At 36.1% G+C, this 21,667-nt stretch overlaps 1 protein-coding gene across 12 annotated transcripts in view; it reads left to right on the forward strand.

Moving 5' to 3' along the window:
* The window catches only part of LOC146406165 (uncharacterized), an 888,277-nt gene that overhangs the window by 354,013 nt on the left and 512,597 nt on the right, over window positions 1-21,667 (forward strand). The gene's annotated exons all lie outside the window — the stretch shown is intronic.

The raw sequence follows: 21,667 nt of genomic DNA on the forward strand, positions 1-21,667 counted from the left end.
CTTAGGATTTTATATTATTTCTGGGATCTACACAAAAATTGAACTCCTGAAGGTGAAAAATGTCACTTTCCCTCTCTGTTCCTAGAATTCTTGGTCCAGGAAGTGTCAAAACAATGCATTTATTTCTCTTGTTTTGGAAATTTATCAGAGTTCCTCATTTTTATTTTGTGAAATATTCTTATTGAGATAAAATTTTAGAATAGCTGTATTAAACAGAAAACAATGAAAACAATATTGCCTACGAGTTCCCCTTGTGGCACAGTGGAAGTGAATCCAACTGATATCCATGAGGATACAGGTTCGATCCCTAGCCTTCCTCAGTGGGTTAAGGGTGGTGGTGCCCTGAGCTGTGGTTTAGGTCATAGATGCAGCTCGGATCCTCTGTGGCTGTGGTATAGGCCAGTAGCTACAACTCCAGTTGGACCCCTAGCCTGGAAATTTCCACATGCAATGGGTGTGACCCAAAAAACAAACAAACAAAAAGAAAACAGAAACAAACACCCCCTCCAAAAAAACCCTGCCTTATATCTCTAATTTTACTTGCTTAAAATATTAAAATATAGAAGTTTCAGGCCTTTTTGCACTTTTGATATTCTGTCAGTGATGTTCTAAAATGCTTGGATCTTGGACATCAAAGCTACTTAACTGCCTAGAACAGGCTTTGCATTTTGGGGTTCTCAATCATAAGCATGCCTTCCCTTAGTATTTGGACCCTTTCTCTCCATGAAACTCAGTCCTTTGTGCAGCTATACCATCTTCAACATATGAACATCATTAGCTCCCAGGCTTCCTAGGACAACACCTTAAACCCGCCATAGCTTTGTAAAAATCAAAAGACAGTTTCCAAAGAACTAAACTGCTCTTGGTCCTCAGTCTAATTATATAATCAGGTGTTGTGTGTACATATCAGGAAAATAATTGCCAATGTTTTCCGGAGACTTACTTTCAAAAAATCATCTGCATCTTCCAAATTATTTGCTTAGGGTTAGAAATTCTGCACAGGAGGTGTGAAAATTGCCTAAAAAATAACTTAAGGAGTTCGTGCTGTGGCACAGTAGGTTAAGGACCCAGTATTGCTGCAGCTGTGGTGTAGGTCATAGTTGGGGTTTGGGTTTCATCCTTGGTCTAGGAACTTCCAGCACCCCCCCCCAAAAAAAAAACAAACAAAAAAAAAACCAAATTATCATAGCTTAAAAAACAGAGATTCTTGAGCTTAAAATATGGCTTCCATAATGTGATAGATTCTTGTTATATGTATTCCCAATATTGTCCTAATTACTATCAGTAAGAATTTTTAAAGTGTATTAGAGTTGCATGTGTATGATATAGAGAGTATATAGACACACATTTTTTTCCCTTTTAAATTATATGCCTTATTCAATGAAAATAAGATTTTGGGATTTCTACTAAAATTAACCCCTCTCTTAAAAATGGTTACTGGAAGGTAACCCTTCCAAATCATATTTACTTTATTTGTTTGTCTTATTTAGAGCTTGTCCTGGGTGATCAGTAAGCAAGTTTAACCTGATCAGCCAGCTGGTGATAATTAAGTTCTACTTCACCATTGGCATTGCAGATGGCAGCTCTTACCCTAGTCATCCATAACGAAAACTAAAAAGAGTGGCAAAAAGCTCTCCCAGAACAATTATCAAGTAAATTTATTTTCTTCTCTTTTACTTCAGGGGAAAAGAAATTCAGCTGAAAAAGGCCAACAACTTTTATTTTCCAGATTTATATAGAGCAAATTCACCCCAGAAATAGAGTAGGAGAAAGGAAGGGTTCTTGTTATGTCCCTGAATTACCTTTTATACAATTTATCTTTTTTTTTTTAATCAGGAAAACAGGATTAAAAGTAATTTTTCACTTCATATATTTAACAGTACATATGTATACACACACGTGTATGTATACATATAAAACAGTAATTCATTTCTTTGAAGCTTTTGCACACTGTGCATTGGATTTTCCTGCACGTGTTGATCACTACTTCTACCGCTATCATTATTAAATTGTCTAAAGTGTGGTGTATGCCATCCCGAAAGAGGCCTGCTACGCTTCTACTCCTTAGGGAATTCAACCACAGAGATGATACAAAAGGCCACAGGCATCCAGAAATCTGGGGATGACACACTCTGTTATCTAAGAGCATTTTCATTCAGGCAGCCACTGGTGTTATGCAGGGCAAAGATTGCTTGTTTACTTTGTCGATACAAATGCAACACATTCAGAGGTGTTAGTGCTGTTCCATTGAGGCAGCCGCTGCAGTCAATAGAGGTTGTACAGTGGGTCCACTGAAGCCAAGCTGTTCCAAGAACTCCAGCAAGACAGCTTCCTCAGAAAAAAATCCTTCTCTTCCCCCATGCTACCCTGTTGTTTAAGACTGAAGTGGAGTTTCTGGAATTTCCCCTGGCAGTACAATTATGGCGTCACATACTGAAAGCGTTTGACTCTATAATAACAGCAACAGCAGTCTCAGCAGTTAGATAATGGTCTGAAATTTGAGAGAGGAAACTATTTTTCTAGCAATGGGATAATGGGTAATAACCAGTGGCTTTAGCTTATGTGAGACTTGTAGGGATCAATATTCTAAAATGCTTCTTAGCATCAACGCTGTTTTTATTGACAGAATAAGTATCACTTTCTATGTCAGCAGCAGTAGGACAACAGACTGCAGTTGCAAAACTGATTAAGAAAATTTGAGGATTTCAAGTTTCCCCAAATTTCATACATCAACATGTATTCATACATCAAAATGTGTAAAAGACCCCAAATCATAAATTTTATTAAAACACTTCAGGTGGGTCATTTTATAATAAATAATGACTTAAGAATAGTGAATAAACTTATGCCAAGCTGCAGTAGAATATTTTACTGAACTTTCAAACCTCTGCCTTTTTATTTTGCAAACTTGTGAATCATATACATTTCAACTGCATCTAAAGTTTAGCAACTTGGACTTATTTATATTTTCTTTTGATACTTAGGAAATCGTGTTAAAAGTCTGATGAGATTGATAAAGGATTGACACATTTTCTTAAGTTTAAATAAGTGCCTGTGGGTTCTTAAATTGGTTTCTGCAATATCTTTTGCAATAAGTAATTCCTTACCCAATTAGAGAAAAATTTCCCTTGGTATTAAATCATTTATTATATTACATCACTAGACTGATCAATGTATGTCCTGCTTTAGGTTGATCTTTTTTTTTTTTTTTGATACCATGATGCTCTTTATTTTAAAATTTGTGTTTAGTGGGAGAGTGGGGAATGGGAGCATACAGTCTTTGGCAAATACAATGGATGGTCTCAATAAACAGAATAATGTGGAATAATACCGGAAAATACTATAGGTTGGGTCCTCAGACTGTTGATGAGTGTATACATTTCCTTTTTACTTTCTTAATTTTGTCTTTTCTCTGCCATCCACCTCCCGTTGTTTAATTCACCTTGCCCTCACCTTCTGATTCTTTCTCCTATTTTTCTTTTAAGTCTCTGAAATAAAGTGTATAATGAAGATGATTTAAGGGGTCAGAGATTCCAGTCCCATAAAACCTCTCTAAGAAAATGGCTGTAGATGGAATTTGTTTTTTTTTTTTTCTTTTTAAGTGTTTTTTAAATGCTTTTTTAAAAAGATTTTTATTTTTTTCATTATAATTGATTTACAATGTTCTGTCAGTTTCTGCTGTACAGCAAAGTGAGCCAGTCATATATGTATACATATTCTTTTTCTCACATTATCCTCCATCACGTTCCATCACAAGTGACTGGATATAGTTCCCTGTAGGTGAGAATTTTGAAGGGTCCTTTGGAGGCAAAGGTAAAGAGGCTAGGCCTGGGCATGGACCTTGCTATGTAACAGCCAATTGGTGCTTACTTTGGCTCTGATCAGGTTGAGTGCTCTGATGTCATCCCATGCTTTGCAGAAACCTGAGACAGATGTTTCAGAGTTGGACTTGTCTGTTATCTGTCTTCTCAGTGTGGAACTGTAACCTGTGAAGAAGAGATAGTTAACAGAACAACCAAGTATATCTCACATCCCTAGATAGGTTTCAGAAACTTACTCAAGCTCATACACGGAACTGTGTTCTGTGTGTAGCATTTAATACTGTGCATTAGAGAAGCAGCAGTGCAGAGGTGATCTAGGAGATTCTAGTTTTATTCCTGCTAGGGACTTGAAAATTAAACCCTCTGTTTAAAATTTAACTCCTTAAAGAATAACTCCTCTTTTTAAAAAATAACTCTTGAAAGTGAAAATGAGGTTTCAAGGCAACTGTATGTCTGATGTTGCGTTAGAAACATGAAACTTTGAAAACTAAAGTGTTTTGTAAATGGTCAGCTTCCAATTTACATTTTGGATTTAAGATAATACAAGCCAGCTTAATTTGTGAACCATGGTGCTTTCCCACCGCGATTATTCTAAGTCGATGAATTTACAGCTAATAGTCTGCAAATGGAAATAATAACATTCACCTCAAAAAGCTTTTAGAGTTAAATAAATTAATATATTTATAGTGCTCTAAATACTGCACATTATGTTCAAAAAGTGTAAGCTGTTGTTATTATTATGACCCATGTGCTCATAATTTTACCTACAGAATAACTTACATGATTTAATTAATTTTACTTTGTAATGAAAATCTCGATATGAATAATATTGTATAGAGAATAGGATAAAATCAGCTAAAGAGAGGATGAAAGCAGATCACTCTTTCTTGGATTTCTTACAGAAAAGTCTTCGTGGAAGAGGGTAATGTTTGAGCAGGATTCTGACGGACAGGTAGAAGCTTGCCTAGTAGCTAAGGCAGGATTATTTTTAATGCAAGCCAAATAACATTATGTTTAGAGGCAGTCTGTGTACTTCTCTCATATTTGGTAGGTCAATGTTTATCCTTTTTTCTGTGTGTATATATGTTCTGAGGACCTTGTTGAAAATGCAGATTCCTGAGTTCCTGTTGTGGCTCTGCAGGTTAAGGACCTGACATAGTTTCCCTGAGGATGTGGGTTCCATCCTGGCTTTGCTCAGTGGGTTAAGGATCTGGCATTGCCGTAAGCGGAAGCTTAGGTCACAGATGTGGCTCGGATCATGTATTGCTGTGGTTCTGGCATAGGCCTGCAGCTGCAGCTCTGATTCAACTCCTAGTCTGGAAACTTCCATATGCTTCATATGTGCCTGTAAAAAGGAAAAAAAAAAAATCAAAAAACAAATTCTGATTTAGTGGTTCCAGGTCAGGACATGAGAGTTTGCATTTCTATTGGGTTTTCAAGTGACTTGAACCACACTGTGGGTAGAAAGGCACTAAATGAGGCAGTCCTTGGAATTTCTATATTGTCTTTAGATAATTATTAACTTATTTTTAAATGATGTATATCCTTAAAGTTAAGGAATAAAAAAGAAAAGAAGGCTTCTTAGAAACTGCCACTGCCCATGTAGTCTTGTTACAGACTAAATAACTATTTCTGGTGGATGTTATGTTAAGACTGAAGCCTTACAATACAACTGCAAAGTGGGTCACTGTTATCTTTGACCTGATCCCACACATGAGCTGATCCCACCGATGCATGCATGAGGGCTCTGCTTGGGTGAGGGACAAGCAGCAGCAGACAGAGCCAGGACTGCAGGTGGTAGCTGCATTGTGGTTTTTGTTTGGAGCTAGCAGCTGCTGGGAGAAGTGTGTCTTGCTCTTGGAGAGGAAGGCTGGCATGCAAGGGTTCTTCTAGTCAAGCCAAACGACCTAAGGTTTGGTGTTTCAGTTCCAGTTGAGAAAACCCGAGTATAAATCAGGATTTAGGATGAATATCTGGTCATACATATTTCATAGTATGGCTAGAAGTCACAGAGAAAGTCTGCAGTTTAGTGAGCATGCAAATGAATATTGGTTTGTACCATACCTACTGGATGTCAGAATGAGGGCAATATGTAAATCTAGATCTCAAGTGCTGAGGGGGTAGAGCTGCTGATATATGAACAGACATTGTTATGGATGAATGGAAGCTGAGGCAAGGATGCCTATACTGGCTGAAGAGCTTTGGTGCATGTATTTAGTTAGAGCAAGAACAAGGTAGCTGCTGAGAAGTACTTATTTCTAGAAATGGCTCCTCGTGTGTATTCAGAACAAGGACATGAGCATTAACCAAGCATATTCTATGTTTGAGTTAATCCTTGTGACAATTGCAGAATTTTTAATGCCTAAAATTGGTTTCTGATTCTGTAACCATGTATTCTCTTGACATGAGGTGGTGAGGTTTTAGAGCAGGCATCTTGGGCAGGTGCTAGAATCAGAGAAGTGAATATCACAAGAGATGTCTGGGTTCATATTGAGTTTCTCAGGACAGCTGAGGTTAAGTTGCTGGTTTTGATGAAAGCAGCACAGAGCCTGACATGACAATGTTCAACAGGTTGGTGATGGTATTTTTTTTTTTCATTTAATGAGCATTTATTCAGCGCTAACTGTGTTTATAACATTATCCTAAATGTTGATAATAAAATCTAACAACACATGGCCTCCGTGGAAGCAGACAAAATCCACATTTCCAGATAATAAATATCATGAGTCTAAGTTGTATTGTGTCATAAAGGAAACACAAACCCATACACAATACTGGACTAATGTGTCATTTTTGGAGGACGTCTTCTATAAACAGGACAAAGAAGACCTGCTGCAGAAGTGACGAAAAAGTAAAATGGCAGTTCCTCTCTTTGATTTATACTCTATAACAGGCACTTGCCAGTAGACAGTGATGGTGGAGTAAAAGTAAAAGCAGGCGAGCAGAGCTCCAGTCCTACAAAGAAATGCTGAGAGGACAATATGATGGAAACTATGATTAGATGCCTGGGCCCATATCCCAGCTCTTTGGATAGGGCCTAAATATGGGGGAGGGTGTCATCTTCAGGAGGCTCCTTCAGGAGTTCAGTGGCCCAGAGTCATTTCTCACCCAGTGGAGATTATTGGGAATGAGGGTTTTGATGGCAGCTTTGGAGGAACCAAGAGACTCAGGTCAGATGAGTGTTCTACAGTACATATTCAGCTCCCCTCCTTGGTCTATACACATGAAAAGTCTGAGAGGCTGTAGGATAGTCAAATGTGATCTTCCTCAAAGTTGCCAATAACAGTGACACTGACACAAATGCATTCATATAAAAATTCATGTAAATACATGTTTCTGAATTCATCCAAAGGATCTTGGACAAAATCATTGAAAACCATCCTGTGACTACTAATGAAATTCAATCCTATTAACAAACTTAAAAAACAAAAAGTGAAAACAGTGTAAAATTTGTCCTTGAGCATTGTAGTTAATAGAATAAACCCATTGGGATAAGTCAAGCTATTCTCTCAAATTATAGCTTTATTTTACTTTACAAATAATAATTTTAAGAAACCTCCTCAAAAACTTCTCTCAGAAAATCAAAAACTTCCAAAGTCTATGAGACATGACAGGTATTTTAAGACTGAAGTTTGATTAGAAATGTGATAAGAAAGAAGTAGTTCTGAAGAACAATGGGGAGAATTTGAAAGCACTCCCTCGACTCCAGAAATAGAAATGCAAATCCGAAACTGTCTCTGAATGATTTAAAGAAGTTGAACAAACCTAAAGTAATCATATTTCAGATCAGGCAATTCTGAGGTGAAATAAATGATGGAAATCACATATGAAAGAGGAAAAGGTCAGAGAAAAGGAGCAAGAGTAGGGAAATAAAAGGAAAAAGAAAATGATAGTGAGAAAGGCTGAGCAAATATAATTTGCTTTTGCATATAATGCAGATATTTTCTCTTGACCTATCTTCTAGGATAAAGACAAATAGCTGATCTAGGAGCCAGAGAGATACCTCATTTCTGTTTATCCACACCATCCAACACATTGATTCTCCAATGCTTCATTCAGTTTTCCTCGGCCTCCCAGATTTTATTTTCTGGCTTTCCTCATAGGATAAGATGACTTCTCTTTCTTGAGTGTTTTCCATAGAAGATTGGCTCAGACTGCCAGAACTAGGACATGAGGGTAAAATCCTGGATAAAATTCCATACCTGTATGATAGTCTGCATTTTTAAAGTAAACCTTGAAGTTTATTCAGTTTCATCCTTCAAATCAAATGACATAATTAAATAAGAGAAATATTATGAAATAACTACAGAACCTCAAGCATAGATGTCCACAGTTTCATTAAACTGGAGTCTCCAGCACACCACCCCTAAAGTCTCCCTCACCTAAATATCGTAAGTATTCTGACCACGGTGAGGACTGTACAGGATCCTCATCTCTAACTATGGAGAGAGAAATGGTCTAGGATCTACTGTGTCTTAGGGGATCCCTATGGGCCCATCTTGCACATCACCCATCCTAGCACTGTATTAGCTGTGTTTTCTTGTCTGTACTTAGTTTTTGATGAGACCATCACTTCTCCTTGATAAGCCGACATTGTGGGGAAGTTCAGTGGCTTTCAGTTCTCTGATTCTCAGAATATCTCCTCTCTTTTGAGAGTGTTTCTACTTGGGGAATGCACAAGACTATTCTCTGTCATATCTCTTGAAGTCCTGTGAAAAATGAACTCTCTACCCCAAACCCAATTGTTGTCTGCTACTTAGAACTGAGGGTCACATTGTGGAAAGTCCTAGCTCAGTGGTTCTCCACATGGACTTCACATTAAAAACACCAAAAGAAATCATGTGGCTATATAGGTCCCTACCCTAAGCAAGTTAATCTGAATCACTTGAGTCTCAGTAGTTTTTAAAGATCCCAGACAATCCTAATATGTTGCCATAACTAAGAATGATCTATTAGCTGCTGTCCTCATCTAACTACATTGCATTACCTTAGGTATCCCCACATTAAGACCCGTGTCACTGAGTTCAACATGTCTGTAGAAATCCAGATTCTAACATCCACTCTCCAGGGCTCTATAATTAGGTAAGCTCACTCATTATGATTCACAATTCTTGCTTCCTCATTCAAGCTTCCCATATCTGTGTCATAGTGGAAGCCACATCAAGGTAGGCATGATGCATGCTATTTATTTATTTATTTATCTTTTTAGGGTTGCACCTGTGGCATATGGAGGTTCCCAGGCTAGGGTTAAAATTGGAGTTAGAGCTCATGGTCTATAGCCACAGCCATAGCCACAGCAACATGGGAGCTGAGCCACATCTGCAGCCTACACCACAGCTCACAGCAATGCTGGATCCTTAACCCACTGAGCGAGGCCAGGGATTGAACCCAAACCCTCATGGATACTAGCCAGGTTTGTTTCTGCTGTGCCACAATGGGAACTCCCCTTGATGCATTCTTTTTGTGTTGTTTTCTAGACTGTTTCTGGAAGGAAAGACATGTAGACAAAGAAAGTGAGTTTAATGTTTTTGCATATTTATAGAAGGTGTTAGAATGTGTACTCTCCAGTTCTCAATCAGATGCAACATAGGGCAGCTAACACCCTCCCTGATGGGTTTTTCTCATGTTACACGAAGTATAAAGCCAGGATGGAAGGTTACAGAGATGTTACTTTAGAATCAGGCAACTCTCCTTTTGATTTCCTTTTCATGCTGAATTACCCTGCCCTCTGATTTCTGCTTCCTATAAAGAATTTGGATTTGGGCCTTTGAAGTTTTGGTGAGGTAAAATTTTAGAATACTCTGAAAGAGATACCTTCACAAAATAAGTAAGATGGTAGGGATCCTCATAGCAACCAACTGGAATAAACCCAAGGGAAATATGTGAATGCAATTCAGTTTCCAGAAATTAGAGTTCCAGTGTGATCATTTGCTCAGTAGAGAAATTTAACTTACTCTTTACAACTGCTCAGTACAACCAAAAAATCCACAAGCTGATGGAAAAGGGCTGTGATACTTTTAGTAAAGAGGTTATTTCCACATGATATTCTGTATTGTCTTCTAGAACAACAACAGCAAAAAGTGGATATGAAACATTCAAACTTGGATTGTAATGCTAGAAAAATGGGAAAATAGTTGTTATATATTGAGGCATAGAAATTTGAAAGAGAGTAAGTACCATTGAGTTGCCTTTTATTTGGATTTGAGTGGGGCATGGTAAAAAAAAAACCTATGATAAATCTCTAGAAATCACTGGTGTGTAAAATGAAGCCTAGAAAACCACATCATTTTAAAAGAGTAAAACAGTGACACATAGACTGACAGACAGCCTGACACCCTAATCCAAGAGAAAAATTCCCTCATTGTAACAACAGCAAAACCTGACTGAAATGGGCATCAGAATCTCCTCAGAAAGCAGCAGATACCTTTACTAAACTAATGTTTGTAGAATTAAAAAGAATGAATAATAAGTTGAAAAGAAATCAAGGGTACTTTGACCATGCCAAATTATCAATATTAATCAAATATCTTAAAGTAATTCCTATACTTTGTTCCTAGCAACTCCACTTTGGAATCTGTTCTAAGGAAATAATCAGAGACACAGATTTATGTGAAGTGTGTTCATAACAGTATTACTAATAATATTAGAATATTAGACTAAATATAAACATCCAATAATGTGAGAGTAATTAGATGATTATGTAAGTATATTATCTTGCTTCTGAAGGCTACATAATGTTGTTATGAAAATCCTCATGTACGACTAAGTGGAAAAAATAAAATGCAAATATGTATTTTCTGATAATTAAAGACATAAGTATGTGGCTTTTCTTTCTATCCCTAAAAGACTAGAAAGCAATTTATCAACATATTAACAATAGATATTGTCTGAATATTTGGAAAAATGGAGATTTTTATTGTCTATATTTTGTGTGAGTTTTATGCTATTTTTTAACTGGAGAAAAACTGAAGATAGTAATTTTATGAGGATTTTTGTATCTTAAAATTGTAGGAGATAAGATATAATACAAAGCAGCCCATTGATATAGTTCAATCAAAATATTTTCTATGTGGGGTCATTGATGTTATTAAACTACCATCAGAGAGACTGTGGGTCAGAGAGCTTGCTGTCTAGCTGGAACCGTACAAGAGTGTATTTAATGTGTATTAGATTGTAAGGGCTTTTGTTTTTATTTAAAATTTTTTTCTTTTATGGTTGATTTACAATGTCCTGTCAATTTCTGCTGTACAGCAAAATCACTCAGTCATCCATATGTATATATATATATTTTTTTTTTTCCTCACATTATCTTCCATCATGCACCATCGCATGACTAGATCTAGTTCCCTGTGCTATACAGCAGGATCTCATTGCTTATCCACTCCAAATGCAATTGTTGTAAGGCCTGATTGAAGTTCTGAGAAGGTATAAAGGAGAGTGAACTATGTGGGCTGTGGTAGGCAGAATGGCTTCAAGGACACAGAGGATGACAGAGGTATAAGTTATCCATGGAAAGGACAAAGTGGTCCAGGCAGGCCAAGGAGTAGAGGTAGAAATGAGCATTGAGTGGTCAGTGAAAAAGGAAGAGGCAAAACTGAGTGAAGTGGAGGTGGCTTATTGGGGAATAGTGGAAAATAAGCTTACACAATTTGGGAATGTCAGATTTTGAGCAAGGTTATGAATTGATCAGAGAATTATTAGGGCCCTGTGCATTAGATGTGAGGATGAAGCGAGCAAGGCAACTAAGTCATTGCAGTTACTTAATTAACTATCCTTTATTAAGGATTGGGGGAAATAAAAGAACAGATAAAAATGGAATCTACTCAATTGAAGCTGCAAATAGCACCTTCAAATGAATTATTTGATGGCTATCAAATGTCCATTGGGACATCAAGAGCAAGCACAACTTGCAAGGTAAAAAACTTGGATAATAGAAAGAAAAAGAATATGGCTTTCAAGTTGCGAGTTAGAGGAAATAAGTGAAGAAAAACCTAAATGAGCAAGGCAGACATATGCAGAAGTGTGCTCTTGGCTAAGGAGCACAAAAATTCAAAATAGCAGAGAGATTCAATCCATTCATCTGAGCACTTAGCAGGAACAATACTGCTGCTTTAAATATGGAAACTGTCACCGGCCAAATGTAACAACACTGCCTTGTGTTGCCATCTGCTGTGAAGCCAAGGCCCTGAAGGTTTTACCTACAAAGAAAAATTTGACATCTTTAAGATGTCTTGGGAATTTTTCTCAAAAATAGAATAAATTATAAAATCTCAAGAGCTCCAAAGAATGGATCGTGACAAGTAAACAAGGTGGAATTAAAAAGGAAAGATAGAAAGAAAATCTTTCAGAGTTACAGGAATGTGTTACTGGAATTATGGAAAAAGGAGAGGGCCTGTTTGTCATGGCCTGAGTGAATTGAATGGAAATAGGACTTGCTTGAGCCATGGGGTCCCAGAGAAAACAGAACTTGTTAATACCCGGTATCATTTTTATGGAAAATGCAAGAAACTCAGCGCTAGGAGTTGGGAGAGGTTAGTGATGCCATGGGATCAGAGAGCTGTTGTGGGCAGGGTCCTGATTTCCCTGTGACTGTCAGACTCTTGCTCCAGATATTTCCAAGGATCTTGGAGAACTGCAGTCTGGATCAATGGTGCCATCTGCCCAGGCTTAGTTTTGGCAAGCTGTTAACTTATTGCCTCAGGTCCTACATTGATTCCCAGATTAAAGGATTAGAATGTGAATGTAAATACTCTGATCCAACTACTAGCACCAGGAGGTGAAGAAAATTGGCCTTCAATGTTTAATTTAATTATGCTATCCATTCAGGAAATTTATCTATGGGGTTATTATGTCACATGTAGTAAGCATTTCTAAAGAATGTGATAAAATCCAGTCCTATAAAGAGATCTGCATTATAATGAAAGGAAGATTATACAGAGTATATATATAGATGTGTGTGTGTGTGTGTTTAAATCCTGTTGGGACCAAGTGAGACAATTTTATTAAAGCTTAGAAACACGATGCTGGAAGAGAAATGAACAACAACAAAAATGAGTAAAAACTGTACAAATGACAAAAGTTTTAAGTCATTAAATTCGACCATCAAAATGAAGTGCAAGAATAAAGTGCCCACTCTCTACTACTCTTGACAAAGGAAAATAAGAGAAAAACATAGGAATTATGTAAAGAGCTATTTTATTTCTCTTGTTCTTTCTTCTTATAGGCAAAGATGATAATCTCTGGATGTCCTAAAAAAAGGGTGTGAGTCTGCTGTGATCACTAATCATAGTAATTGGGGAGGATAATGATGAACATTGATGTCAGGATTAACCTATGTGATATCATAAAGATAGGAGTGTGCCTAAAGAAATACTGTTATTGAACTCCTGGGAATAACTTATTAATGAGTTTGTGGGTTAAATTACAAGTTTATTACCTGGTACCTCTTTAGGAAGAACATTTCTACTCATAGTTAACACTTATTCAAACTGATCCGAAGAACATCAATAGATAATTATAACACCTCTGCCAAATGATGCATTGATAGACTTTGAACATACATGACCTTAGTAGCTGACACAGTAAGATGTTGCCTAGAGTGACAGGCACTAATCACAGTCCTTGTAGAGATGGAAGAGCTTTAGAAGGGAATATTTGCCAACCCCTTCATTTTACAAATGAGGAACTAAGCCAAGACAGGTTGTCACTTGCTCAAGGTCATGTCATTAACTGGTAGTAGAGCCCAAACTGGAACCCAGGTCTCCAGAGAAAAGGCATCAGACTTCTTGGATTGACAATACTTCTGACATTGGTTTGCCTTCCTGATAGCTCCCTGGCCCTGTCCTACCCTCTGGCTGAGGATAATACAGGTTCTTGCTTTGGAGACCACAAAAACAAGAGGCTATTGATGGGTGACAAACAGGTTTGAGAGTATGATAATTTAAGGGTAGTATGTATACATAAGCTTTTCTGCCAAATTTAAAATTTAACATTATAGACTGAGGGGGATATTTATGGTGTATGTGGTTTATAACAAATATGAAGGTGACAATTAAATATTCTTTATCATCACCATCGTCACATCATCACCATTCACTGAGCACTGATAACAGGCCTGACACACATTAAACACTTTATAAATACTATATCTTTGCCTTTTAAAAAATAATATTGTACTATTTTATGTATCACAAAAGCTGGCCTCCAAAAGGTAAAGAAAACTTCTTATAGTGTGATAATAACTACATTATGGAGCTAGGATTCTAATCCAGATCTGTATTCTAACCACTAACTACATAAGCCTACAACTGCTGTCCCCACTGTCCAATTAAAATAATAGAGTAGAATAATTTGACATTTTGGCTTTTATACCTTCGGGTAAAATTTTTAATGTTGGGTACTTTTCACTTTATTGAGTCCCTCTAATAACACTTCACTTGAAATGTGTATCTTGTATCATAAAAATGCAAAATGATGAGTGATAGATGAGCACCTGAAGGCAGTTACAGGTGAAGCAGGAAGAGGAGAAGGGTCGAAGGATGGAACATGGACTCATTTGGCACTAGTTGCTCCCCTTGGCTCTAGGTCTAGGTAGTTCATGAATAAATACATGGCTGTTTATTTTTAGAAGCTAGATTTTCTAAATTTTGAAAAAAAAAATTTCAAAAATTATAAACACTGCTGCTAAAATGTTTGGCCTTAAATAAAGTTATCAAGATGTTATATATGACCCATAAATGCTACATCCTTAAATGATAGCAATTTTGACTATTCGTTTTCAGTATTTTAATGGATTCATGGCAGCTTGTGGGAGGGATGCTGGTGACAGGCTTGGTGTATATCCTCTCCTGGTAGAGGGAGCTAGAAGATCTTGTCAGAGTTTCACAGCTCTGCTTTGGACTGTCGGCCTTTCATGAACTCTTCACCCAAGGCATGTGGGTTTCCTCTCTCAATTGTGGCCCGGCCTCTCTGAGATTACCACTTTACACCCAAAAGATAGCTGGCTGATGTCTACTACGTGCCAGGATACAAAAGTCAATAAAAAGACATAGTCTATAATCATGGTTTTCAGTCTAATGGGAGGGACAAATATTGAGCATCTAAACGCAGGAAGGGGCACATAATTGCAGATTGTGCTAAGTGTTATAGAGGAAACACCAATGAAGGGAATGGTAAGGAAGCACCTGGAGGCAAAGTTACAGGTGAAATGGGCAGAAGAGCCTTGGCTCCTTGGTGGGCCCCCTGCTAGGTCTACTTCCCTTATGTGAAAGGTCCTATCCTCCTGGGAAGGAGGGTGGTGGGAATGCACCCACCCCCCAGAGAGGGGTTAAACTAAAACAAAAGTGAGGTTGGTTCAAACTGAATGAAAGAGTATGATTTGGAAAACAGACACAATTATACTGTGCATGTTGACTGGCTATATAAAATAGTGGAAAATAGAAGGAATTAAGGCAAACATGACAAGGTAGCAAAAGGAAGTGCCAAGGCCTTGTCCACTAGCTTCTGTATCAAGGTTCATCATGATAGGAAATCTAATGATCTGACCTTCATTAGTAAAGAAGACCAGGAGTTCCTGTTGTGGCTCAGTGGAAATGAATCTGACTAGCATCCATGAAGATGCAAGTTCAATCCCTGCACTCACTCAGTGGGTTAAGGATCTGGCATTGCGATGAGCTATGGTGGTGAGCTATGGTGTATGGCATTGCTGTGCCGTGGCGTAGGCCAGAGGCTACAGCTCCATTTCAATCCCTAGCCTGAGAATCTCAATATGCCATAGGTGCAGCCCTAAAAAAAAAGCAAGTCCAGTGACATCACCATCTCAGAAGGCAGCTTTTAAAAGAAAGGGGCTATATAGGGATTTGTATTTATCTGATTTTTACTTTTTCTAAACTATATGCATGTTACTTAAAAACAGAAAATTCTCTCTGATCTTCTGATATCTGAGGAAAGGTGAATGCTGGTAGGTGAAATGGAGGTACTGTAGTCCAACAAAATACTTATTTATTGTTCTTGAGGCATGGGCCTGACAAGATTATTTCAACTAGTGATTCTTGGGAAAAATTGAGGATAAATTTAAGTTAGAAAGATGAGATTACCACCGTAACAATATCTTTAAAAGGAGATACGACCTCTTACATAGGAGTCATATCTGCTATGGGTCAGCACTTTCAAATGATGCAACTGACAAAGGCTTAATCTCTAAAATATTCAAATGCCTTATATAACTCAACAGCAAAAAAGCCAACAACCCAATTGAAAAATGGGCAAAAGACCTGAATAGACATTTCTCCAAGGAAGATATACTGATGGCCAACAAGCACATGAAAAAATGCTCAACATCCTTGATTATTAGAGAAATGCAAATCAAAACTACCATGAGATACCACCTCACACCAGTCAGAATGACCATCATTAATAAGTCCACAAATAACAAATGCTGAAGGGGTGTGGGGAAAAGGGAACCGTCTTGCACTGTTGGTGAGCATGTAAGCTGGTACAACCACTATGGAGAACAGTATGGAGGGTACCTTAGAAATCTACACATAGAACTGCCATATGATCCAGCCATCCCACTCTTGGGCATATATCCAGGCAAAACTTTCCTTAAAAAAGACACATGCACCTGCATGTTCATTTCAGTATGATTCACAATAGCCAAGACATGGAAACAACCCAAATGTCCATTGACAGATGATTGGATTAGGAAGATGTGGTATATATACACAATGGAATACTACTCAGCCATAAAAAAGAACAAAATAATGCCATTTGCAAAAACATGGATGAAACTAGAGACTCTCATTCTGAGTGAAGTCAGAAAGAGAAAGACGAATACCATATGACATCACTTATACCTGGAATCTAATATATGGCACAAATGAACCTTTCCACAGAAAAGCAAATCATGGACTCGGAGAATAGACTTGTGGTTGCCGAGGGGGGGAGGGAGTGGTATGGTTGGGAGCTTGGGGTTAATAGATGTGGACTATTGCCTTTGGAATGGATAAGCAATGAGATCTTGCTGTATAGCGCTGGGAACTATATCTAGTCATTTATGATGGAGCATGATGATGTGAGAAAAAAGAATGTGTACATGTATGTGTAACTGGGTCACCATGCTGTACAGTAGAAAAAAAATTGTATTGGGGAAATAACAATTTTAAAAAGTTAATATAAAACAAAACAAAAAATTAAGAGAGCTATACTTATATGGGACTCTGGACAATAAATTGCTCTCCAATAGCCCATTCATTCAGTCATTCATTTACTCACTTAAATATATTCCATATATTCAATTAACATTTATTAAATACCTCATATGTTTAGGTACTTTTTTTTAGTTAGGGATAACAAAAAAGACTGAAACCCAGTAGCTTCTAAGAACTTCAAAGAGCAGAGAGGAAGACCACCAAATAAATAGAACCATTTTAATACTGTAAAGGAAACTCTGTATCTGACACAGTTAAATGGACAAGGAATATGTTATTCAAGACTATTGTAATAGAGGAGACAGATTGAACTCTACTCTGCTGAGGCAATAGTGGGGAGAGTTTTTAAGCACTAGCTTAAGGTAAACTGGTGAAAAAATACTGGAGGATATGAAAGAGGAACTTTGTCAATGAAACTGAGCCTTCTATGTTTTCTAGTTGGTACTTATCTTAGGAAAGTTAGGCCCCTATCTTCACAGAGACATAGGAAGATAAAGGTGTTATCTTTCTTGATGATTACATTTCAAAGAGAAGGTAGGTTCTTGAGAAAGACTTTCCTGGGCTGTAATGCTGGTAAGAAGCTTGGGAGAATACTGAGTCTCAAAAAGGAGACTACAAACATTCATAATTGTTTTCTAAAGTAAATGATCAAAGAGGAGTCAGGGGCCTTTGGGCAGAAAGAAACCTGTTTCAAGTTTAGTCAAACAGAGGGGATATTAAGAACATCTTGGTCAGTACAGTGTAAAATAAAATGATGGAGTTTATCATGTGATGGAACACATAGGAAAGTAAGTATTAAATTGCATTGGTAGAATAAGTTAGGGTGAGCCACGGGGTCATTTAAAAGTTAGAGTAAGAGGTAAGATGATGTGGTTGAAAGAAAACTAGACTGAATTATTTGGGATTTTAACTTTGACTACTGCTTGTTGTATCAGTGTGATATTGGACAAGTCAAGCCTGTTTGAGATACTGTTTTTATCTTTAGTAGAGAAATGGCTATCTACCATCTGATTCATAGTGTTGTTGTGAATATCAAATGCAATAGGATTTATGTAGAACCTTATTTAAATAGCACAGCAGCAAATAAATGCAATGCAAAATTGTATTAAACAAGCTCATGAAAAACTGAACATAAAAAGTCAAAGAATTATTTCCCACAGTCTCTAAACCCAGTCAGTTTAATGAATGTATTCTTTTCAGTTTGCAACTTATAACTCTCTTTTCACATAATCAATTCTGTTCACCCCAGAAAATCCTACTTGAAAATGTAAAACTTTATTTTATTAAAGCATCATAGTCCACATACTGAAACCTGCAGAAGAAAGTATACAACTGCAGACTATTTATATTTCAAATCTTTTCATCAAACATACCCCAGTGTGGTTTATTATAGCAAAACAAAGTGGTTTTATGTTTGAAAATCCAATAAAATAAAACATATAATCAATAGGTCAGAGGAGGAAGAAAAGCCTATTTTCAAAAGAATCAGAGAAGAAATTTTACAGTTTATAATAGTAACTTATTTTAAATTTATGGATAACAATGAGAAGATATTTATAATAAAGGCTATTTATTGAAGTCAACAGAGAACATTATACTTAACCTTGAAGCAGCAGAGGCACTCCCATTAAAATCAAAACAAGAGCAGGAGACACTGATATTGCTATTAGCATTGTGATTGGGAGCAGGAACCAATCAATTGTGACAATGAGCAGTTATTGGGACTGTTAAAAAATAGGAAACATCATAGCATTCTCAGGTAAAATAGGTATAAGAGATTCTACTGAAAATAAATTAGAAATATTAAAATTTTTTAAAGAAAATTGTGACAAATAAATATATAAAACAATGGAGTTCAATGTTATAGCCAACTTAGTTGCATAGGTAATTTAAAAATAATGCATTTCCAATAATCTAACAATTGAATTGTTAAAAAGAAACACATAAGGCCTTTGTGAAATCAATAGCAAACAGTAAGGAGGATGATATTAAATGGCTCAACAAGGAGGTATAATATGTTCTCAAATGGAAAGCTGAATTTTATGAAAATAGATGCATTATTTCCTATTCATTAATTTGATGTGATTCTAAACAGAATAAGAGGAGTATATTAAACTGGACAAAATAGAAAGTGATAAAGAAGTTAAAAATTTAAGTTTTAACAATGATCTGTATTGCTAAAATTAAAACCATACATAATTGAAGAAATTGTGAAAGATTACTATCCTTTCCCAGCCCCACATGTTCTTTCGGTGTCCAAGCAAACAGAACAGCAAAGGCATCTGAAGAGGAGCTGCCTCTCTACATATTACAGTGAGTTATAAATAGACAGTACTTAAAATAATATGTTCCTGGCTTAAGAATTGATATAGGATAGTTTTAAAAGGTTGACTATAACTAATGTGACAAAAAGAGGAATGATTTGGTGCCTAGGACAGAAAGTGGCTCACTGTGAGCAGAGTCCCTTATCGAATGAAAATGTCACTTCACTCTCTGGTGCTGGAAAAATTGTTTCAGAATAAAAAATAGACTTTTCATATACTCTGTATCAAATTGTTTCACATAGATTAAATAATGAACTATTCAAAAATAAAATTCGAACCACCAGATGGACATTTAGATAAATAATTATGTAGTTTCTAAGCATAAAACAGTAGAATAAATGGTACAAGAAAAATAAAGATTGAACAAAGATTATTTAAACTTTGAGGTTCAAAAAATTAGAAGAAATAATAAACAGGGAAATATTCAGAATGTATATATTAAACACAGTATCATCTTTGATAGGTAATGATATATGTTCTTAAAATCAGTTAGAAAATTATAGCACCAGTAGAAAATTCAGGAAAGGACATATACAGTAAGTTCAAGAATTATCTATAAAAGCAAACCTGTAAAAACAAGTTAGTAGTTTATAAGGAAAATAAAATGTAAATACTGTTTCATCTCCCATGAAGTGATGGTTATGTAGTGTAATATCTAGTGCATATAAGACTGTATATATTAAAATGAGAGTTTCTTTTATACAGTACTGGCTGGGGTATAAGAACCTTTCTGGAAGGTCAGTTGGAAAGTCCTATCAGGAGTTTTAAATAACCTTTGGGCCAGAAATTCCATGTAAAGGAATTTTTCAAAAATGGGGATTTTGATCAGATATAATCTAAATATCCACAAATATGATACAGGCTTTATAAATTATAGTACAACTATAGAATATAATATTATAAAAATGATTAAGTCATGGTTTGGGGAGTATTTAATGAATGGAGAAATATTCATAATAGGGAGATTAAGTGAAAAAAAAATAGAATATTCCTACATGTTGCAGGAATATAATGTCATGTGACAGATGTTTATTATAAGAGAAGACATGCTTAAAAGCTACTTAAAAACAAATCTTGATTGTGGGTAGCCTTATTCTTTTCACTCTACAGAAAATATTAATTTTCAAAAATTCTTTTTTTAAGTTAATTTATAGTCAGAAAAAGTGCTAACAAAATGTAAATGAGCTAAGGCCTGCTTGTGGGCTGTTTACAAAATGTTTGCTGTCATATTAGTCAAAAGTCACCAACAACCCCCAAAACACTGATTCTATATTATATAGATTATGAGCATTATTTTGTTAAATTTAACCCCACCCTAAACCTAGTACTAACTATATCATTCCATAAGTACCAACATCAATTTTATGGTCAAAATTTTTAAAAAAAATTTGTTGTCATATTACCAGAAACTACATAAAATTATGTATAGTGTAATCTTAATATTTTGGGCAGTAGCAAAAGAGATGATGCAAGTTTACATTAGGTAATGCAAAACAAAAATTGTGCACTCTATCAGATACTCATTGTTTCTAACATTCATTTTTTTAACAAAAATGTACTGAACACTAAGTAGAAGTTATACTCTAAAAAAGATGATAATCCAGGACATAAGTTAGAATTTTAGAAAGATGAGGTGATAGTTTTTTTTTGGGACAAGCTGAGTTCTGAACTACAGAGCTTTTATTACTGAAAAAAAGGAATATATATTTTTTATTCTCTCCAAACTTCTCAGTGAAACTCCCTATCCCCTTTACTTTCATACATGTATTTTCCCTGTCTTTGTATCTAGTGCTAATCCTTACCATCTATTTCCTTTTCTAATTAGTCCTTTGGTCAACTTCATGATTCATAATAGGATCCTCTAGCCTGTTCTAAACATAGTGGCAACTCATTAAATAAATGGAATTAATTCCATGTTTTACTCTTGCAAAATTATTGCTAAACTGGCATGTTCAATTTTAGATTAATTTGCTCTATCCATATATAGTGGCTTTACAGGTATTGTCTGTTCAGTACCCTGCATGTCTAAGATTCAGTGACTCTTTCTAAATATCTAGCTATGAAATTAAACTATTGAATATTTAATAATGTTTAAATATTAATGTTCTTAGAGGGCAGGAATATATAAAAATGGGATTCATATTTTATTCCTTTAGATAATGGTAGTGAAACAACGATCATTGCATCTCTTGAGCATATAGACAGATACTTTGCTATCGAGGGCAAACCTAAGTAGGTGTCCATCAAATAGAGCTAGCTGGAGGCCTGATTTGTTGGCTGCAAGGTGTCAATACTGCTAGTATATTAGTGTTTG

Source organism: Sus scrofa, chromosome 1 (genome assembly GCF_054392235.1).
Source record: "Sus scrofa isolate SSC_HxYL_T2T_F1_AM1 chromosome 1, Sscrofa_HxYL_maternal_Yorkshire_Landrace_v2.0, whole genome shotgun sequence".
NCBI classification, from domain to species: Eukaryota; Metazoa; Chordata; class Mammalia; order Artiodactyla; family Suidae; genus Sus; species Sus scrofa.